Below are 23,040 nucleotides of genomic sequence, written 5' to 3' on the forward strand. Positions count from 1 at the left end.
ACTTCCAGCTGGGTGATCTTGTCCTGAGAGAGAATCCTAAGAATCAACAACAACGAATGCAAAAGGGAAAGTTTGAACCAAACTGGCCAGGTCCTTACATCATTACTGCAGTATATGGATCTGGCACCTATCAACTTTCCACAATCGAAGGAGAAGTGCTTAAAGAGCCTATGAACACTCTCCACCTAAAGCAGTTTTACAGTTGATTCAATCTCAGCAAGCTCTTTGTACATATCTGAATGTCCTAAAAAAAATCCTAAAAATTAGAAAAAGTCCTAAAAAAATTGTTACCCTGGTGAAAACCTAGCAATACGCACCTTCGTAACACCAAAAAAATTGAAAAATCTCAAAAATACCAAAAAAAAATCAAAAAGAGAAAAATACAAAAAAATTGAAAAAAAAAAAAAACAAAAGTACCATTGGTGAAAACCTGGAAACAGGCATCATGGTAGCAAAAAAAAGGAAATCCTGCCAAGAAGGTAAAAACCTGGTAAACAGGTGCCTCTTGTTCCTAATGCCCCATCTTGCAGCGCACCTTCAGGCTCTCTGTACAGTCGCTTTCATGCTTTTTCTTTCCTGCTTCCTGCTCATGTATCCATGGATTGAGTCTTGTCACAGCTCGGGGGCATTCCCCCTTTAGTGTCAATCTTTTTGAGATTCTCCTCATAGAATCTCCTTCATGACAGTCACTGGTCATTCTGACTGCGTCTGCCTACTGCCACTAGTGTCACTCTTTTCGAGATTCATAATCACCGGTCATTCTGACTGCGTCTGCGTACTATCGCCAGTATTAATATTTTCAAGATTCTACTCATAGAATCTCCTTCGCGACAGTCACTAGTCGTTCTGACTGCATTTGCCTACTGTCGCCAGTGTCACTCTTTTTGAGATTCTTCTTATAGAATCTCTTTCGCAATGGTCATCAGTTGTTTTAGCTATGTTTGCCTACCGTTGCTCGGGTCATGTCTCAAGATTCCTTTATGGAAGATCTCTTTTGCGTCAGTCACTAGTCATCCTGGCTGTGTCTGTCTACTATCGCTTAGTCCTTCTTAAGTTCTTCATCGTGAAGATTCCTCTTTGACCTCAGTCACCAGTCATCCTGGCTATGTCTGTCTACTTTCGCTTAGTCCTTCTTAGGTTCTTCATTGTGAAGATTTCTCTTTGATCTCAGTCACCAGTCTTTCTGACTGCGTTTGCTTATTGTTGTCACCCTACTGAAGATATTTCTTTCTTACATGTTCTGGACATTAACACTTGACATCAATCCCGAAAACATTAAACTCAAAAAAAAAATGATATACTTGTTTAGATATGCTGAGCATTTTCTTTGTTTTCTTTGTTTTGCTTTATCATATCTCCTCGAGCAACTCGATGATGTCATCTTCGACTAGAGAAGTAATGACTGGGGGCATGATCTTTTTCTTTGCTTTCTGTTTGCGGTTTAGTTTTAAAAAGTTGATCTATTCTATAAGAGGGGTGTCCACTATAAGAGCCTCCATCTCGTATTGGATGGCCGTGTGTACCTCGACTCCTTTTATATAGATACGTCAATGACATTGGTTCTTCTCCTTGTTTGTTGGAGTGAACTCTTCATGCTATAGTACATACTAATACTTTTCCTATTAAGTGAACGTATGGGTCACTGCGAGTATATCTAGCACATTTCTATCTCAGGTTACGAATGCAAGGGTCATTACGGACAGAATGAATATTGAATACTTAGCATAAGAGGAATCTCCCGTGTGTTTGGTGTGCCTGTCATGCAAGCAACATTCAGGTCATCCTAGCGTTTATGCTTTGATGCTTATGTTAACTTGCTACATTAAAAGAGAAATGTTTTGGTCATTCTGGCTTCTTGTGCCTCGAATGCTTACATTTAATCCCAACATCCCAATAACGTATGTTATATTCATATTTTCATGATTTCAATGTCAGTGGGAATTGTATAACATACGAGCCTTATTTTATATCTAGTGATGATAAATCGTCGCAGCTTGGTAACTAGACCTAGGGTTGCATTTAACATAGTCTTGCATTACATACTCCATTTGCATTAACACGCAATTCGATGGTAATTTTGTTCATACTCCACATGCATCAGATTCTTCCATGGCTGCACAAGCATTTGATTCATCGATTCATGCTCCTCAATAGAATACCTGTGACTGTCAAACAAAAACACGCAACACTACGTAAGATGTCAGTTCATACATATGTGTTCTATCTAAGTACAACATACATCTCATGTACATCAAAGAAAAACAAAAATAGATAATGACATGTACACAGGAATACTCGGCTCAAAATCTTGTATATATATATATATATATATATATATATCAAAGAATGGGTCAGTACAAAAATGGGCACTACTCGAGTGCAATCGATCAAAAATGATACATGTGGTGTTGGCACACCAATCAATACATAGCCAGGGATCAAAATAAAAAATCAAGCACAGAGCGTCTAACTCTATCCCAAACTCTTGCCTCTAGGAGGAGCAGGAGGAGTAGGGATAGCAGGTGGCAGAGGCAGTGGTGGCATATCCAGCCTGATAGGAGGTCGTGCACCTCCAGACTCTCGTGCATACTGAGAGAATCACTGCACCTGCAATGTCTCATCAGGTACTGCGCTGGTATATGTAGCATAATAATATGCAGCCCAAGCATACTAGAAGCGAATCTCATCCTGTGCCAGCTCCAGCCTCCACTCTGCAATCTTCGCGCGCTCTCTCTAACGGTCTGTCTCTCGCTGTCACTCTACCAGCTATGCATCCCTGATTGCCAATGCAATCTACAACTCTCCCAACTATCGAGAGGCCGTACGAACTCGCTCTCAGTACCACCGTACCACATCCTGTAACCCACCTGTCGGCTGATTTGACATATCCTCATCAACCATCTCTGGTGCCTGCTGCGGTGGAGGTACCTGTGGCTGTGGAGGCACCTGTTGCGGGGGCACCTCCTGCTGAGGGGCCTGCTCCTCTGTCCTCTGCCTCCTCCGCCGACTATGTCCTGCCCACTGCCTCCAACACCTGGTTCTGATCCCATCTGACGTGGGGGAATAAGTAACTATTGTACCTGGTGCTGGACCTATGGTGGCACCTGTGGCTGTGCATGCTGCTACTGGGGCACCTGTCCCTGCCCCCGTACCTGCCCTGCCATCCCTAGTGGATCTGTGAAGTGTGGGAATGGATGGCTCATCAAAAATGCCTGATATGCAGGCATCATCCCTGCATCTACTACATCTGGCAGGTAGTCCCACTGAACAACAGCCAAACTGCGGATATCTATCATGGATCGTCCTGGATCCATCCGTGGCGGCCATCCCCACTCAACATCCCTCTGCACCCTGGCATGGGCATAGTACTCAGCTGAAATGTCCTATGGTCAGCCATAATACCGCCACACTTGTGAGATCACAAATCTCTCTATGACTGATGTCGTCCTGCCTGTCAGCGGTCGAGAACTAAACATCCAGGGTAGCTCTCTCGGGGCATCATCCTAGTCCTCTGTCTCTCTCTAGGGTTGCCATATAATAGACACCAAGTCATCGAGATGTGTCCGCCAGTGCTCAGTCTTACCTAGGTGGGCTTGGGTAATATGCCCTCGATATCTGCAGATGTAGGGCTCCATGGGCTCCCAAGAATCCTCAAAAATTGGCTACATACAGGGAGATGCTCCCAGGCCCAGATCTGTAGAACATAAACACCCGCTGCCATGGTCTTCTTCTCATGGAAGACGACCTCATGCATCTCGTGAAAAAGATGGGCCAACATGCACTGACCCCACCCAAAGATCTCAAGTGCCTCAACCATCCTACGGAGCATGACACCCCATCCACACTCCAACCCATGTTGTCCCCTGTTAGGACATAGGAAGCAGCTCAAGAAAATACCCAACATGGATGCCAACCTATGTGCGGGTCCATAAGTATGCATCAGCTCATCCCAGCTAATGGCTCTGCCTCTTGGTAGCTCTCTCCCGAATACAATGGAAAGTGCCTCTGTCCCTAATCGAGGCACTGTATCATAGATGACTCGGGCACCGTGAAATGGAATCCTCAATATCCTCCATATATCCTCTGGGGTAAGCGTCATCTCACCCATCGGCAAATGAAATGTGTTCGTCTTCGAATGGAAATGCTCTACCAAAGCAGTCAGAAGGCCATGATTCACCATCATAGCTGGAATTTGGCATAGTGAAGACAAACCCAATCGGGCAATGTGTGCCCAATCTGCGTCATCCAAACTTCGCAATAACTCTCCATACGGTGGATAATGAGATCTAAATGACATGTCTCCAAAGACCTCCTGCATGCACAACAAAAAAAATGACAAAAAAATGATCAGTATCAAGTCGACGACGCATCAAAATGAAATAAAATGCAATTTCTAAATGCGAAAATCACAAAATTGTCACAAAATTTTGTGTGAGATTCATGAAATCTCGCGCGAAGACATATAGTTTCATGCGAAATAATTCTTTCTTTGCACGAAGAATCTAGCCTTCACGCGAAAAAAGATCTCCTCATGCGAAGATAGATCTTCTCACGCGAGAAAAGAGGTTCTCACGCGAAACACAAATTGCCTCGCGCGAAGAATCTCCACCTTTGCGCTAAACCAAAATTGCCCTGCATGAAGATCCTCCGCCTCGCATGAAGAAACAACGCATCCTATTTCTTCGCGCGAGAAGAGATCGGTCTCGCGTGAAGAAAGATTTCACAAACCTAAAACATGCTAAAAATGTGCATAGATGAACTCGAAATGCGTAAAAATGAATGTACGAAGATGGGAAATCGATGACTCATCGGTGGTCTATAGTTTGCTGGCTGGCTGTGTCGTTTGGAGCACTCAAAACGATGATATCTCATGTTCACTGCCATGTCTCTATTAGAGCTCAAAATCACTACAAGACAAAAGCACAAATGAATTGAAAATGACACTTCAAGCCCTTATATAGGTGTTGACCAAATTTTTCAAAATACTCAAATTTGTGCAAAAAAATGCACCCCTGGCTAATTGGATTGTTCTGGATCCATTTTAGGGATCAAATTTGAAATCTAACACACCTAAGAGCCTTAAAAATGCATTTTAAAATTTTGGGGACCGACGTGATCAAACGCTTGTGCAGTCCAAATCTTTCTGATACTTTATGATTCTTGGAATCCTTTCAACTTTACATTCTCCATGTTTTCAAAATTCATTTTGAAAATAGTCAACTTAAGTCAACTGTGGCTGAATCTGGTCAACTTTTGGTCAAACTCTTTTTTTTTGTGACTTTGCAATCATTTCAAATCAACCCAATCTTTAGATCGTTATGATCTCTTCTAGATTCTGCTGACATGATATACTACTTCAAATCATATTTCTGGTGTGTCGTCTTTCGATTTCACTCCCGAGGGGGCAGGATGATTACATCATTGAATACTTAATGCTCGGGGCATCTTGTTCCCTTTTATCTGGCATCTTTTCCATCTATCACTTAGGGCATCTAATCACTCGGGGCATCTTGTTCCCTTTTATCTGGCATCTTTGCCATCTATCAATTGGGGCATCTAATCACTCAAGGCATCTTGTTCCTTTCTATTTGGCATCTTTGCTATCTATCCTATCTTTTCATCAACTAATCAATCTTATAACAACTCTTCTCAGAGTTCGATGGACAGGTATTGGGACAGTCTAAACCCCGACTCCTGAGGATCAAGCCTTGTTCTGGGGATGATTCTATGGCTTATGATTGGACCTTGTTATCTTTTAATCAATCTCAGGTATCTAGGTGTTCTATCTAGATCCTTGAAGGTTAAGCTTTGTGCTGGAGATAATCTTCTAAATGCTTTCAATTCTAGGTATTTAGGTGTTCTATCTTGATCCTTGAAGATTAAGCTTTGTTCTTGAAATAGTCTTCTAAATGCTTTATCACTCTCGGGTATCCAGGTGTTCTATCTGGATCTTTAAAGGTTAAACTTCATTTTGAAGAAGCCTTTTAAATGCTTATCAATTTTAGGTATCTAGACATTTTTTCTGGATCCTTAAAGATTATGCTTCGTTTTGGAGGTAGTCTTTTAAATGCTATCGATCTTAGGTATCTAAGTGCTCTACTTGGATTCCTTAGGATTAAGCTCTGGTCTAGAGATGGTCCTTAAAAAGCTTATCAATTGGTCTCTGTATCATCACCTTCGAAACCAATCTCATGTTCCCATCATGCTTTCTGATTATCTTTGAATTGAATGTGCTGCTCGCAAATTCATTCAAAGAGGGGCAAAATGTAATACCCCAAAATTGGCTCATTGCCATTATACCAATTCTGGTATATTTCTAATAATTTCAAAGTCCTATTCTAATAGGCAATTCTCATTCTGCTATTCGCTACTTGACTTAATTGTCAGATGCAGAAAACCCTAATCTGCATTCATCATATTTCTTATTTAATTCCTATAGTACGTACTCATATTAGTTGCATTAAACCTACTTGATTTAATTATAATTTAATTATTAAGTATTTATACTTTAATTAAATTAAATTATATCCTAAGGCTAATGTACTATAGAATTAAATTTATTTAATTTAATAAATACGCCTATCTTAATTAATTAAATGTAATTATTTAATTAAATGAGAAAGGTATTTCTAATTAATCAAACGAAATTATTTAATTAAATAGAGTACTTACTTCTAATTAATTAAACAAAGTTATTTAATTAAATGGAAAGCCATTCCTAATTAATTAAATGAAGTTATTTAATTAAATAAGAAAAGTGTCTCTAATTAATTAAAGATTATTTAATTAAATAGAAAAAGTAATTATGAGAGCATATCTCATTTTTTTAAATTAAATATCTCAACAAAATCTCTCTTCAGTTCAAAAAGGGAAATTTCTAGTTCACTATTGATCAAAAATGAGTTAAATCAGTTAACTCCTTTTTCTACTCAAATTAAAATAGTTAACTCCTTATTTTACTCAAATTAAATCTGTTAACTCCCTTTAATTTGGGAATCTCCCTTTATGAGTGAACCTCATCTTCAATCCTGACCATTGATCCGAATTGATCTCAACCGTTGATGGATTCCAGGAAAGTCTATTTAAGAGACCCTCATCTCTTCATTTTGGAGGAGGAATTTTGGAGAATTTGCATCGAATTGCTACTGGAATTCATACTCATGTTTGCTTACATTTCTTGCATACATTCTCATTCTTAGTTTAATCATGCATATGCTTAATCTAGTTTGCTTTATTTGTTCTTAGATTACATTGCATCTTTAATTTTAGATTAATCTACATACTCGTTCTTAGCTTAATTTCATTGTCAAATCCTTCGTTCTTAGAGGGTTTGGTTGCTTGCACCTTGATTCTAAGGATATTAACAGGCAAAAATCCCTTTAGATAGAAGGCAACAGGTCGCTTTGCAGGAAAATTTTTGGATGAACAATCCGATGTTCATACCAAGATGAATCCGCATGCAATGACCGTGTTAAAGTGTGTGTGTTAGCATAGGCCGCATTTTCACATATACAATGAGCATTTGCAACATAGTTTATTTTTTTAACATGGAGTAAAAAATACAGTCTTTAAGGGTAGTTAGCTCAACTTCAATTATGTATTCAACTGTGGTAGTTGAAGAGTCATATATTTTGCCTTAGAGTTTGCAAAACTCCTGGAATAGCTAAACTAAATCATCCCATTTCTTTGCCCACAAGCATCAATATTTTTACATTAACGAATAAATAATATTAGAAATTGCAATACAACAATGAAATGCAATCCATAGCCTTAAAACACTATAGATTTCTTACAAGCCACTTAAAAAATGGTTGTTTCTGAAACTGGTTTGGGGCATTGAAATGTGATACACAACCTAAACATTGTGTTTTTGATAAATAAGTGAAGCACGTTCAATGGCAAGGAATGACAAGAAAGGCTGGAGATTTATGAATAAATCAAGTCAAATCAAATAAAATCTTTGATTTCTAGTATAGGAACATCAAAAATCAAACACAAAATCATCAAAATCATCAATATTAGCTCTATGTGTTATAAAAAAAAAATGGCAATTGCTCTATGTAGATAACTCAACTTCAAGCAAATTATCACGCACCTTTTAGACTTTCCTTAAAAATAATGATATAAAACTTACAAAGTAAATCAAAGCCCAAGCTTCTCATATATACTTTTCATGACATCCATAAACACCTTAGCTCAATCAACACTAGATTCACATCACTGATGCTATGAACTCAATAAACACTAGAGAACTTAGTTTGCACTGTGCAACGTGGTAAACACTATGAAGCTCAGTTTACACTAATAATCATTGACTTGGTAGATACTGCTCAGTGTGAACTAAATATTGTTTATGGATCTTAGTGGCAACTGTAGAACTCGGTAGAACCTGAATTATGTGGTTAACACTATAAACCACAAGATAAGCTTGGTAGCTACTAATCATTTGATTAAGTGTGAGTCACTAATAAAAAAACTTGGCTATAATGTCAACACTCTACATCTCAATATTTAGAAATACCTTAATGTATCAAATGTATCTCACTTTGTTACCATACAATCCAAAATATTTTACTATCATTCTGATTCTCTGTATTGATTTTCTCCCTCTAAAAAAATAGATATTCATCTTGGATACATCTCTTCCTCTGTTTATAGTCTCCTCTTGTTCATATTCTCCCTCTCTGGTATATGTCTCCATCTTTGTCTATATTTCTATATACTCTCTCTCTTTTTGGTCTATCTCTCCCTCTTTTGATTATGTCTCCCTCTTTGGTAAGAGGTATATTTCTCCCTCTTTGACAACAATGCCAAAGACACTTAACTTTCTTAGCTTCAATCTCTTCCTACATCTGAAATATATAGATTTTGCATGTTTGGCCTGTGTTTGTCATATGTCTATGATTGATCTATTATGTTGTACTTGGTTATCTACCTTAGGCATTTCCCAAAGTAGAGTTGTTTTGCATCAATGTGTAAGATATTTTGATTAGCACAATTGATGCAATGCACCTTGTCTCCTTAAATATTTTTGTTAGGAGAATCACCCCTAATTTAACTCTAAGATATTTATGATCATCTTTAGGTAAGGCTTTTGTGAATATATCCGCAATTTGTTCTTTGATATGCACATATTCTAACTTCACTTCTTTTTCTTGAACTAGTTCTCTTAAGTAGTGATACTTGATAGCAATGTGCTTTGTCATAGTGTGCATCACTGGATTGTTTGAAATGTTAATAGAACTTGTGTTAGCACGATAGATAACTACTAGATCTATAATTTCTTCTTTCATACCTTTCAGTAATTTCTTTATCGAAATGAACAGTTCATTGCAACTTTCACATACTCAACTTTAGCTATTGATTGGGAAATACAATTCTATTTCTTGCTTGTCCATGGCACCAATCTCTTTCATAGAAAGAATGAACCTCCAATAGTTCTTTTTCTATCATCAATATTTCCTACCCAATCAAAGTTAGTGAATATCTTTAGTTCAATTCTATTACTTCTCTTGTAATACAATATGTAGTCTTTTGTACCTTTCAGATTTTTTTTCATTGCCATCATGTGAATCTCCTTAGGATTTGTTGACAATCTGGCAACTATCCCAATTGCTAAAGCACTATCAAGTCTACTATGAACAATATATTACAATTTTCCGATTATGGATCTGCATAAGGTCTAGTTCACATCAACATATTCATCATTCTTAGATAGCTTATGTCATGTAGACATAGGTGTGCTCACTAGTCTTGAATCTTCCATTCCAAAAGTTTTTAGTATCTCCTTAATGTATTTGGATTGGGTAATAAAAATACCAAACTTCATTTGTCATACTTGTAATCTATCAAAGAATTTGATTTCACCAAATATAGACATTTCAAATTCCTTCTTCATTTCATCATCAAATGATTTACATAATGCTTCTCTTCCTCCAAATATAATATCATCAACACATATTTCAGATAGTAGTACTTCATTGTTTGGATAGCTTTATTATGCTTTGGGTTGGTGTTCATTTAATAAATAAATATATGAATTTTTCTATGAAATCAGAAGACAATATTTCAAGTGCATACTATTAATTGAATATTCTAAACAAACTATTTAAAAAGTATTAAATAGTGCTTATATTTTTCATGAAGCACCAATCAATTTCTCATTATGTTAGATTCACTTTGTTCCAATTGTCTTTTAGTTATCCATTTGTAGGCTGAGTTTTTTTAATTCATTTTAGACTCTCTTTATTCTAATTAAGCCATTCTAATTAAGCCAATAGGCTTTTTATTGTGGCACACAATGTCCTGAAAATGGTCATATGTCGGAAAAGTGTCGGATGTTAGATATCCTAGAAAATTGTCATATTTCAAAAAGTATAAATATTAGATACGGGAAAAAAACTCCTTTTTAAACTATTTTCCTGATCAGAAATAAATGGTTACATGTAAAAACGGTTTGTTAAGAGACTCTCACATCATTATGGGTGGAAGCCATAAATAGAAATAGGTTTTTTAATAGTTAATTTCAGACTGAACGGGTTTTGGAAAAACGGAGGAGAAGAGATAATATTATGACTTTCCATTGTGGAAACTTTGGAAGCAAACACTCACTGGGCATGGGGAAGGAACGATGACGATACTCCAGGTTCCTCGTTTCTTTGTTAGATCTGTAATTTAAATAGTACTTGAAAAAATGTTTAAGATGATGTTCTATGTTTAGGAGGATGTTCTTTTTGGATGACAGAAACGACATCCGTAGTCATCTGTAAATTGAGGAAGTCAATTGGGAAAAAACAACCTAGGTTTTGCTCTCAACATTTTGCGCAAGCGGGTTTTCATATGAACATGCAAGGGCGTATTTTCGGCATTCAATTTTTAGGTTGATTACAGATCGACCTCAGATCCAGGCGTTTGGGTAGGTAAATTTCGCCACCTCACTTTTAATTTCCTGTATTTTGTTTACGATCTGAATATTATGTCATTCTCTGATGGTTCTTGTCATAAGACCGCATTACCATTCACTCTCCTTTCAATTCCAAAGAGAACTCAAAGCCTCCCTAATTTGAATTATTTACGTACATCAGTGTATATTTTGTTATGTTTTCGCAGTAGTCCTGTGTGTATTAAGTTTTGATCATTCGGAAGGCGTTACTTTCATTTAGATTATTTTGTGTCCCCCACAAGATTTGAATGGCTCCATTTTGTGGTTCTTCTGAAACTAGTGTTGTCTGCACCTTCTCTTTTGTTTTGTTTAGTGGATGATGTGATCTGGAAACTGGGTTTCATGCAAGTAGATCTGAAAACAATGGCTTTTAAGGGCACACGTACAAATTCAGGGTGTTATAGGCCACAAAACATTCTTATCACTAGAGCTGCGGGATTCATTGCATCCCATGTAGCAAACAGACTGACTAGAAAGTACCCTCACTACAAGATCGTTGTGTTAGATAAACTGGACTACTGCTCAAATCTTAAGAATCTCTTGCCGTCAAAGTCATCTCCCAACCAAATTTGTAAGGAGTGATATTGTAAGCGCAGATTTGGTGAATTATCTTCTAATTACGAAGGGCATCGACACTATAATGCATTTCGCAGCACACAACCATGTTGACAATTCCTTTGAAACATCTTCGAGTTCACAATTCCTTTGGAAACTCATGTTCTGTTAGAGGCCTGCAAGGTCACCAGACAGATCAGAAGGTTCATTCATGTCAGTACAGATGAAGTATATGGAGAGATAGAGCAGGATGCCATAGTGGGAAACCATAAGGCTTCTCAGCTTCTTCCCGCAAATCCATTTATTTTTTTAGCCATGGGAAGCCTCTTCGCATACATGGAGATGGATCCAATGTTCGAAGCTATCACTACTGTGAGGAGGATACACAGGTGGTGTGGAGCACGTTTATAATGTGGGGACAAAGAAGGGGAGCAGAGTTGTCGATGTGGCTAAGGATGTATGCAAGATGTTTTCCTTTGATCACGAGAAGGTCATTAAGTTTGTTGAGAATAGACCTTTCAACGATCAGAGATACTTCCTGGACGATTAGAAACTCAAGGATTTAGGCTGGTCTGAGTGTACAACATGGGAAGACGGACTCAAGAAAACCATGGAGTGGTACATAAATCATCCAGATTGGTGGGGTGACATTTCTAGTGCTTTGCTGCCGCACCCTCGATTGCTCACAATGGCTGGAGTAGAGAAATGGTTCAGCTAATTCAGTTAGAGCCAATGTGATTTAAAACAGGATTGGATTGTTTGTTCCCTCAAGGAGATTCTCTCAGAAACCAGCCCTAAAATTTTTTTATTTATGGTTGCAATGGATGGATTGGAGGTCTTCTTCGACAGATATGTGAGAAGAAGGGTATTCAGTTTGAGTATGCAAGTGACAAATTGGAAAACCGATCTGAGCTACAAATGGATATTCAGAAAAGAAAGCCCACTTAGGTGTGATTGGTAGGCCTAATGTCGACTGGTGTGAATCTCACAAATTCGAATCGATGTAGTGGGAACTTTAAATTTGGCAGACGTGTGTAGAGAGCAAGGGCTTTTGCTCATAAACTTTGCTACTGGATGTATATTTGAATATGATACTGATCATCCAGTCGGAAGTGGTATTGGATTCAGAGAAGAAGAAAAGCCAAACTTCATTGGCTCTTTCTATTCTATCACGAAGGCCATGGTAAGATGTCTTGCCACTGTGACTAAATTTGCTGTGAATAAAAGAGGACATGTTATTTTTTAATTCATAGTATTATAAAATTTAAATAGTTATTCCGCATTTGCAAATGCAGATAATTCTTTTATTAAATTAATAAATTTAATAAAACATGGTTATTCAATGTATTATAGTATATAATTTTCTAAATAACGTTTCTGAGATTTAGTAGAATTATTGACAATTTTTTTAAAAGTTACAATTTAACATTTAAAGTACAATATTAAATTAATAAATTTAATAAAACATGGTTATTCAATGTATTATAGTATATAATTTTCTAAATAACGTTTCTGAGATTTAGTAGAATTATTGACAATTTTTTTAAAAGTTACAATTTAACATTTAAAGTACAATATATGCTTATATCGGCATATACACTGTACCTTTTGGTGCAAGTGCTAATTATCTTAATTTAATGATATATAAATGGTGTGTTGTTTTGAAGAAAAATTATGCATCTATTTCTAAATTCTAATGATTTTTCTATAATTTAGACTCACTTTACTGTAATTTTCTTTCATGTAGTTATCTTAAAGTGGACGTTGATAATCTAATGTAGAACAAACTAGAACAAAGGATGGATGTTGATTATAAAAAATAAATTTTAACATTTAAATATTATTACATTTGTGTTCGGGTTTCTATTTCATTTGTTAAGTTTGGAATAATTGTATTTCTATAGAATAGACATTTGAATTCTTCAAGATTTGTTGTTTTTTCATAGATATGTTATCACTCAATGTAGGACTTCCTATTGACTAAACTACTGATATTCTTTATAACCTAGATCTTTTGAAGTTCTATTATCAAGTCCGGTAAAATTTATATATCAAATATAATTTTCAAAAGCACTAAATTTATTTGAGAAACATAAATTTAATTTTGAATGCTAAATACAATACATTATTTCTTATAAATTATCTTTTATGCCATGAAATTTAGAAAGTACATGTTACATTTTGTTGGTAAACAGATTTGTCACAGTAGAATTTGCCCAACGGAGTGTGTGGCAAATCGTTCACAACAGTTGGATAGGCCCTTGGTATGCGGCCTTCCTCTGCGTTTAGAGGGGTAGCTCCCTCGTATGATATAATTTTTAAAGGGTTTTTCAATTAAAGAACCTAAAACTTCAAAATTTAAGAGAAAGTTGTGGAAGGCACAGCCTTCAAAGATTAACAAGATCGATAACAGAGATACCCAAGAACTACGCTTGAAAGCAACCTGTATTATTAAGCACATTCATTATCATCTGTAAACATTCGCATAGCACCATGAGAGTGTCCACTACAACGTATAACAATTTGGATTTTAAAATAAGAAACCCAAAGTAGATCTTATTTCATTTCCTTACACCAAGAAAAACGATAGAGATTTTTCAATTCAGAGATAAAAAGTGTACATACTTTCCAAAATTTATCCCTAGATCAAAATTTCAGCATAGTGTTCCCTTATTTTTCCAACCAAAAAGTCCCCTTTACAAAGCCCAAAAGAGCCCTTATATAGACAAAGAGGTTAATAACTACCCTTCTGTGGTTAATAACTACCTCCCAAATACGTGATTTGGGTGAGGTTAATTAACCTCTACAAAATTAACCTTGAATGACTTGATACTTTGACCTCACACCTTCTACTTTTTCACTGAGCTCCCAAAATATTACATAGTGACCTGGTTCAGTTGACTTATCTGCATAGCTTGTGAAGTCAACCAGCTCCACATTTTCTTCCCTCACTAGTCTGGTAGCCTTCTCAACGGCTATCTATAAATCTTTTTCTGTGATCTTGTCGATGTTTAATGTGAGGAGGAGGTTCTTTCGGCACATGTATGACAATTGTGGAGTAGAATTGTAAAATCCAGTCACTCTGACAACATCGCCGAGCCTATACTTGTAAAGTCCAGCACATGTTGTGACCACCACCTCATAATCCTGCCCGACTTTTAGTTCTGTCAGACCCACAGTTTCAAATTGAGTATGGTGGGCATTAGCTACATTCTAAACCATTTTCCCATTCTCATGATGCAGATGGAGTGGAATGAATTCAAAATATGCAAGGTTGGGTACCACCGTGAAAGTTGCATTCTCTGGTGGGAATGTGGGATTCACATTGGCTGCAAATCCACCTTCAATGGCACCGTAATCTCCACTCATCAATGGAAGATCGCCTGCATAATGTCTCAATTTTCTTAGGCATGGTTCCATGGCACCAGTAGTGACACAATGGATATACTTGATACTGGGCCAAAGCCATGGGATGATTCCATGCCAATTCTCCATGTCTTTACATTTTTCGTAGATGTGACTTGCTAAAGTTGGATTTGGTTTAAGCAATTTTGAAATGGCCCCTCTCATAGAAGGCACTGTGATTCGTTCATTAAGTCTCACTTCCTTGATATCAGAACAAAGTTCTTGCCAGACTTGCTCGAGTGTCCGCAGAGCATCCACTATGGAGTAAGAAAAAAATTGATCGAAAATATTCTACCTCATTCGAATATAGCAGTGCACATAGTAGATGGCAATACAAGGATTGTTGAGGATCATTCCCAAATACAACCTCATCTGGACTGCATGGAAAAATCTGGCTTCTCTCCCTAAACATCCTATAAAGTTCACTAGCAAATATATGTGAAGTCACAATGCAAGCTACAAAGCCCCCCTTCACTGCGAATTTGTTTGCTACCATAAATGAGTTCAAATACTCTTCCCCCAGGTCTGATTGGAAATAATCTAGCTCGATAGGCGGCAGAAATACGAAAGACCTGCACCATTCCTGAGAGCAATTCTTCATTAAGAGGGATGAATTTGAGCCTCCCGTCAGTAGTCCCAAAGCTCAATGAGAACGCAGAGATTGGCTGAGCAGTAAGAAGGGGGGATTGATCTCCACGGGCAACTTGGAGAATGTAGGGCTCGAGGTCGGCATGAATGGCGAGAGGAACTTGTGCTTTGAACTCCCCCAGATCTGTGCTTCCATTTACTCGCCATTTTTGCAAATACTCCATCGCACTGTTACGCTCCAGAATCTTCTTCAGCGTCTCCCGCTGAACGCGCTCTGCATCCCTCGTTATCGCCTCGAATTCCTCAATCACATTCTCATTTAGATTTGCATTCGCCATTTTCGGCCTCAAATTCCTTCTGCTCTTTCTTTGTGCCATCTTCCTTGGTGCAGACTTAAAACATTTAAGACCGCTTTATAGTGAATCAAAGAGACTCTGCATGTTGTGTCCATGTTTCTCCAATTCTTATTTAAAGTCAAGAAGATTGTACAAATCTTCCAAAGTGTTGGTAAACAGATTTGAAAATTTTCACTCCCAACACCAAAATCTCTGAGTATTTCAAAAGTATTTGTGAACACAACTATTTTCCAGCCATCCTTTTCTGTTTCCTCCACCTTAAGACTAACCAGGCGTAATATCTACACTTGTCTTTTAGATGATCTTTCTTCCAGTTCTTAACCTCAATTAGCTAAACAAAGAAGGTTAATGATTGTCTCAGAGAGGTTAAGAAAAATATATTTTTGGAGGCTATCATTAACCTTTTGAGAGGTTAATGGTTAGGAAAAACGTATTTTTGGGTGTTAACATTAACCTTTTCTTTGGAGAGGTTAAGAAAAACGTATTTTTAGTGGTTAACATTAACCTATTGAGAAGTTAAAGGTTAAGAAACACGTGTTTGGGTGGCGACCATTAACCTTTTATAACTTGAGGCTCAAAAGTTGGATTTCAATGATCTCAAGTCCTGTGCGGAGCTGGTAATGAGTCGGAGACATGAAGATTTAGAATTCACAAAAGCTTAGAGATGAAAATTGCCAATTTAAAGCTTAAAATCAAGCAATTTTCAAAAATCAACCAAGACTTATAAAATTGAAAGAATTTTATAACCGGGCAACACATTTTTTACTTGATTTTTTTAAAAATTTATAATAGAAATATATCTTAACAATTCAATAAAATGTCTTTTCTAAGAGAAAATCTGATTTTTTTTAATGTGTATATAATTGAAAGATTTGTTTGAAAATTAGAAAGCATTTCAAGATACTAAATCTTAAATAAATTACATTAATTTTATGACTTGATTTTCTTTTTAAATTGACAAACATATCCTAACAATAGAAAAAGATCAAAAAGAAAAATATTGTAATGAAAAAAATTGGTATAGAACTTTTTTACATGTTTGATTGGTGGATTGGTGGATTGTGATTTAAATAGATTCATACTCTAGAAGTATGTCTCCGTGGAAGTTTGCATAGATTAAAGGAAATGTCCACCTTTTGCAATGCGGAATGAGAGATACACAAGTTGTTCAACCAGGGTGTGAAGTGATAGTGCACCATTGATAGGGGGCACACGGTTGGATTTGCGCCAAAGCAGATTGTAGTGAAAGACAATAGAGAAAACCCAATTGGGAAGAACATCATTTCCACTTTGGAGAAAAGGCAGAATATATAGCATACATACCAGTCGTCTTATATACAGTTGTCCATGGCATCCCTGTTCAGTTTGTACTATTTCAAAACTCAAAATCCTACAGTCATATGAAGTCGAGTTATATACCTGCATTGTACATAGAGTGCAATATGAGAGCAGAAGAGAAGTTTATGAGGCATTTGGTTAAGCACTTCACATGCTCTGTCTACGTTTCCGCATTTTGTCCAACAGTTGATGCGCCGCTTGGAGGACTTGAAAGATTGAAAGCCCTCCCTCAAAAACAGAATGATTTGAAATCGGTGAAAGTCTGTTGTAAATCCTCTTCTCTCTGCGCATTTCTATTGAAGGACAAAATCTGTTTGAATGTAACAGATCTGCTCTATATCTCTTGTGGAGGAGGGCGCGAGTAGACTAAAACAATGCATTTGGAAAACACAGTAATACTAATTAGACTGAAACCGGGTAAATGCACATTGATTTGCAGGTGTAAATGCACCAGCCAGGAATCGAACCCGGGTCTGTACCGTGGCAGGGAGAAATGAGGGAGAAAAATTGAGGAAATGAGATGGAGGGAAGGAGAGAGAAAAAAGAAAGAAACGAACAATAATTGGAGATGCGGGGTATCGAACCCCGTACCTCTCGCATGCAAAGCGAGCGCTCTACCATGTGAGCTACATACCAGGACAGCTGTGAATGTAAACGGACAAATGATATTTCATTAATATGCAGCGGAACAATACAAATGTTTACATATACATCACGCGCTGATAGTCTGATTTCTGATTATCTCGAATGAGATAAGAGCATACTCTCTATATCAGAATATGTGCATAAGAAACTTATGGATCTAAAATTTACAGATACAGATACTGAAACTTACAATTCCTATCTTCCTAAACTCTTAGACTCTTAGACTAACTCTGCCCAACTGACTCTGCTTGAGAATGAAGATCGAGCTCCTTCTTATAGATGGAAGGGATCCATTTCTCTTTTACAAATTTTGAAGTCCGACCATAAGAAAGGGACACGTGTAAAGGCCTTTTAGAGACAGAAGGAATCTGCTACAGGAACACCACTAACTAAAGGCGGTGGAACAGGATCACACCGACAATCTTATTACAACAGCATCTTTTTTGACGAGAAGGGTAACTCGACTAAACGTCACTTTTACCAAGGGTGACGACCTTGTCTTAGTTTTGCTAACACAGGTTAAGATGCCTGCGTCAAGTGACATCCCCACTTGATGAGTGCTAATACTGATGTGAACGTGGTGAACTGACTTCCCAGTTCATTTCTTCATCGTCTTCTGACATGGGTCTATGTTCATCATCTAGTTGCATGAGGCGTTCTTCCATGGATTCTTCCTTCCAGAATATCCGTTGTGTTACACGGATAAAAGCCGTAGAGTTTGAAATGTCTGGTGTTCGGTCTTCAGGTATAGTTTCATATTGTTTAAACAACCAAAGTGGCTTTCTCTGATTAACAAAGGAAGAGAGAGTCCGTAATTCAATTGTGTCTTCTTGAGCTGGTAAAGGTCCGAACTTTGAAAAGGCACCAAGAGAAATTGGTGTCGGTGTTGCTGAGAGAAACTGCAAGCGGAAAAGATATCCATAGTTAATGGTTAGAGGATTCTGCAGATGACTGTGTGGGTATAGGCCAAAGAAGAAATCATCAAGCAATGTAAGATACTGGTATTGGCTATGATGTTGATTGGGAATATGCGTATTTGTGGAAAACGCAATTGGCCATTCATAACTGGATGCATAAGTAGGAATTGGTCCTATAGCAGCGGTAATTTCTGGATCGGCTTCTTGACATGGATATTTGATGATGAGGGCATCAGTAAGAAGCTGTCGGCTGGCTGCAAAATGATAAGCTCGGAGCTCATCGTATATCTGCTTAGTCAGCATCCTTGTATCTAGAATCCATCTGGTGTTACATACCATTGGGTAGGTAGATTTTCTTTCCATAATCATGCGAACATGTCGCTGATCAGTTATTTGCTGTGCAGGTTCAGGTTGTGGAGCAACAGGAGGGGCTAAAGGTATTGCAATATACCTGTCAGGCTGTGGCAGTTGTTGTATGGTCTGGTCTCTGTGATCTTCTGCAAGCCTTCCTCGTTCTTCTTCATAACTCATACGAACTTGATCATCATATATCTGTTGATTCGTCAAGTCAGGGGCAAAGTATGAGCTATTATACAAATTACATACAATATCCGGTAATGTCTGAGCAACTGGATTCGCTCGAGGACGGATATACTCCTGGTATTCTTGTTCTTCATTTAAGGCGTTGACGTGGTAACCTTCGCTGCTGAGAAAGTCTGCTAAAACATTTTTGACGCCTTCTACATACTCAGTCTCAAAATCAAATGTATCAAGGAATTGTGCCCATCACAACAGGCGACCACGAGCAACCTTGTGTTTAGATTCCTTTTTGAAGAAACTTGCTAAATGCTTTAAATCACTTCTCAAAACAAATGGCTTGTCACCAATAAATAACTGGAACTTAGTGAAAGCATGTATAACAGCAAGTAATTCTTTGTGTGTGCTATGATAGTTGAGTTCTGCACCTTTAAATGAGCCAGATTCATACCTGACTACTTCTTCTTGAATTTTACCTTCATGTAGAATTTCTTCGAGAAGTACAGCTCCCCATGCTTCGTTGGAAGCATCCGTCTGAACAATCTTTTTACCCTTTCCTAAAATTCGGAGAGGAGGAAGCTGTTGACATTGATCCTTGATATTCTGGATTATTTGGTCATGTTGTTGAGTCCATGCTGGTGCATTTTTGCGCAGAAGCTTATTAAGTTCTTTTCTGGCTTCTGCTATCCTGTGATAATATCCGGCTATATAGTTAACCATTCCAAGAAACCGTTGAAGGGTTTTCTTATCTTTCACCTCTACTTTAGAGATGGCAATCAAGAGATGGTTCTATGGATATAATCGACCATTAGGCTCAATTCTTGTCCCAATGAAGATGAGACTCTCAGTACACCATTGAAGCTTGGTTGGATTCAAACATAAACCATTGCTTTGGCATATGCTCAGGAACTGCTTTAGGTGAGTCATATGACTCTGGTAATCCTGACTGAAGATCAGAATATCATCAATATAGGGTTGAATGAATTTAGCATATGGACTGAAGATCTTGTCCATGTGGCTCTGAAATATTGATGGTGCTGTCTTGATTCCGAATGGTAGCACATTCCATTCGTACAAACCTTGTGGCACAGAAAAGGCTGTTTTGTATCGATCCTCTTCTTTTATCTGGACTTGCCAAAATCCTTTGGTTAGATCGAACTTACTAAAGATATTGCAACCTTGAAGTCTCTGCCAAATATAATCCTTACTAGGAAGTGGATGCTGGTTGTTCTGGAGACATACATTCAAAGGCTTATAGTTTACAACCAATCTTTTTTCTGGGATTACATTGCCATTTTCGTCCTGCTTGGGTACATACATTACATGGCAGGAGAATGGGCTATTGCTGGGTCTTATGATGGATTTAGCTAGAAGTTCTGTGATATCCTTATCACACAATGCTTGTTCCTCTGGAGATAGGATAAAGTAGTTAGCTTTACTGGTAGGAAGCATTGGCTGATTATTTGCATCCATCTTAAGAGGGAGTGTACAAGTCATATTGCGCTGATATTTGTTGAGATCTTTAGTAAGAATAGTGGCGCTAAAGTCTGACTGTATATTGGCTAATTCCCCCCGGGCGGCAAGAGATTGCGTGGCTAACCAGACACGCGATTGTGGCGGAATGGGTTTCGGCATGGAAGGAAATGATAATTTTGGTGAATATGCACGAAACTCATTAATCTGGGACACACGACCAAACTGAAAGTCGATAAAGGTACCTTGGTGTCCGACAGTATAGGGTGACCATTGTTGCAAAGTATGGTTGCCAATGATGCAGTCATATTGGTTGACGGGAAACTGGAGAAAAGTAACAACACAAGTTTGCGAAGCAAACTGGATAGGGATATGTGCTTGGAAGCGTATTGGATTGTTTGAGTGGGTGACAGAATGTATACTGGTAGAAGTGGGAACCCAACAATCTAAGGGAAAGGCTTCTTTTCGGGCGAGATTGCAGTTTGCGCCTGAATCTAAAAGAGCACATAGCTGGTATGGCTTTAACCTAGAAAGTTTGACAGTCAACAGAAATGCTGGGCAAGGATTTCTCATACCTTTTTGGTAACCGAACACTTGTTTCGGTTCTTCTTCTGTAGGCTGCAGATGAATACTGGAATCTGCAGGTTCACTTGTTGCTTCTTCAGGGACTGGTTCCTGACTTAATTCACTTTCCAGAAGCAATTTGTCAAAAGCAGTCAAGGAACTACTGCTAGCTTCATATTCTTTTAGCTCAGTTTGAATTTGATGAATCTCCCGAAAGAGATCGGCTTTTGCTTGATACAAAAAGGCTAATCTTTGAGATAGCCATTCCTTACGGGAAGCTTTGGCAAAAGCTTGTTGTCCTTGTTTACTATGTACGTAGCCATGAGAACTAGATCTGGAGCTTTGGCCTGGAGCATCAGGATCATATACAGGTAAGATCTCTTCTTGCTCTCTTAATAAGAGTTTATTTCATTGCTCTTCCAAAGAGGCTAGTTCTTTCTTTATCTGTTCAAACTGGTAAGGAGTCATGAACTCCTCTCTTCTTTTCAGCAATTGATTGCTGCGAGCTTGTATTCTGTCAAGCTCTTGCTGAGGAGTCAATTTCAACCATTGAGGGTTGATTTGACTGAGGGATCGATGTCGATCTGTAAGACGATCAGATCGGTGATACATATTACAGTAGAAAGATATTTCTGACTGATCATCTTCCGCTGGTGAGAAGAAATGATCACTTTCTTCTTCTGTAGATTCTGAAGCAATATGCAAGTGTCGAACTTGCATGATTTCTTCGTCATTGTCTGACGAACTCTCTTCAATGCAAAAGTCTTCAGAATCACTGGCATCTGAAACAATTGAGATTGGTTCATTCAACAGATTAGCAGATTGTAAAGCGCGAACGCGCTTACCTTTTTTGTCTCGATCTGGACATTTATTTGCAAAATGTTCTCCTTTGCAGATGTAGCAGGTAGGCTTGAAATCTTTATTCTTTATCTTACCTTTTCTTCTCAGGAACACTTTCCTTCTTTTTCTGAATTTAGGCTTATCTTCATAAGACCTATGAGCTTTGTATTTCTTGAAGGGCTTAGACGTTGGTCTATGCTTATCACAGCCATAAGAGGTAGACTGGCAGTGACAGAGTCCAGCTTTGAGGTAAGGGAGTACCTCTTTCTTCTTTCTGCGATTCTGCTTTTCGCTACAAAGATCGCTGTTGATTTCTTTTATAAATTGGCAAAGCTGTGGAAAGGTTACATCATTTATACTCATATCTGGAGTATTCATTATACTATACAAAATCTTTTCCCTATAGAAAGATTGCAATTGTAGAGGAAATCCATTAAGAAACGTATTATACATCCAAACATTGTTATTTGTTTGGCCAGATCTATAGAAGTTGGTGTACTGATTGCTACAGTACTGATCCAACTTACTCATATCACAGATCCTATTTTCTGTGAATTTCTTCAGTGCTGCACGCTGCTCATTATCATGTTGACCCACAAACATTCTGCAGAGAGCACTACTAACAGTAGTAACACCGGCATTGATGAGGTCATCCTTGTAATCTATTGGGAGACTGTCCCAAGCACTTCTTGCAATGCCTGTAAGGGCATTCAGACCTTTTCTTATAGCTTGATCTGGTGTCATGTTAGCGGCATAGATGGCATTATCCATCCAGGTACGGAGTGCATCTAATGTTGCTTTATTCTTCACAGGGTCATAGCTGTCGAGATTGATGTACGGAGGTACATTCTCGTTGAAGGCATACAGCTGATCATAGGGG

General features: G+C 37.9%; 2 pseudogenes; one reads left to right on the top strand and one right to left on the bottom strand.

Annotated features, from left to right (window-relative positions):
* The first annotated feature begins 11,284 nt into the window (after positions 1-11,284).
* Positions 11,285-12,743, top strand: LOC149536454 (trifunctional UDP-glucose 4,6-dehydratase/UDP-4-keto-6-deoxy-D-glucose 3,5-epimerase/UDP-4-keto-L-rhamnose-reductase RHM1 pseudogene; annotated as a pseudogene).
* Positions 12,744-14,308: 1,565 nt separating this feature from the next.
* LOC149536455 (jasmonoyl--L-amino acid synthetase JAR4 pseudogene) lies at positions 14,309-15,828 on the bottom strand (annotated as a pseudogene).
* Positions 15,829-23,040: the final 7,212 nt, after the last annotated feature.

Source organism: Cupressus sempervirens, chromosome 10 (genome assembly GCF_028749045.1).
Source record: "Cupressus sempervirens isolate cs-2001-9-10 chromosome 10, ASM2874904v1, whole genome shotgun sequence".
Lineage (NCBI taxonomy): Eukaryota > Viridiplantae > Streptophyta > Pinopsida > Cupressales > Cupressaceae > Cupressus > Cupressus sempervirens.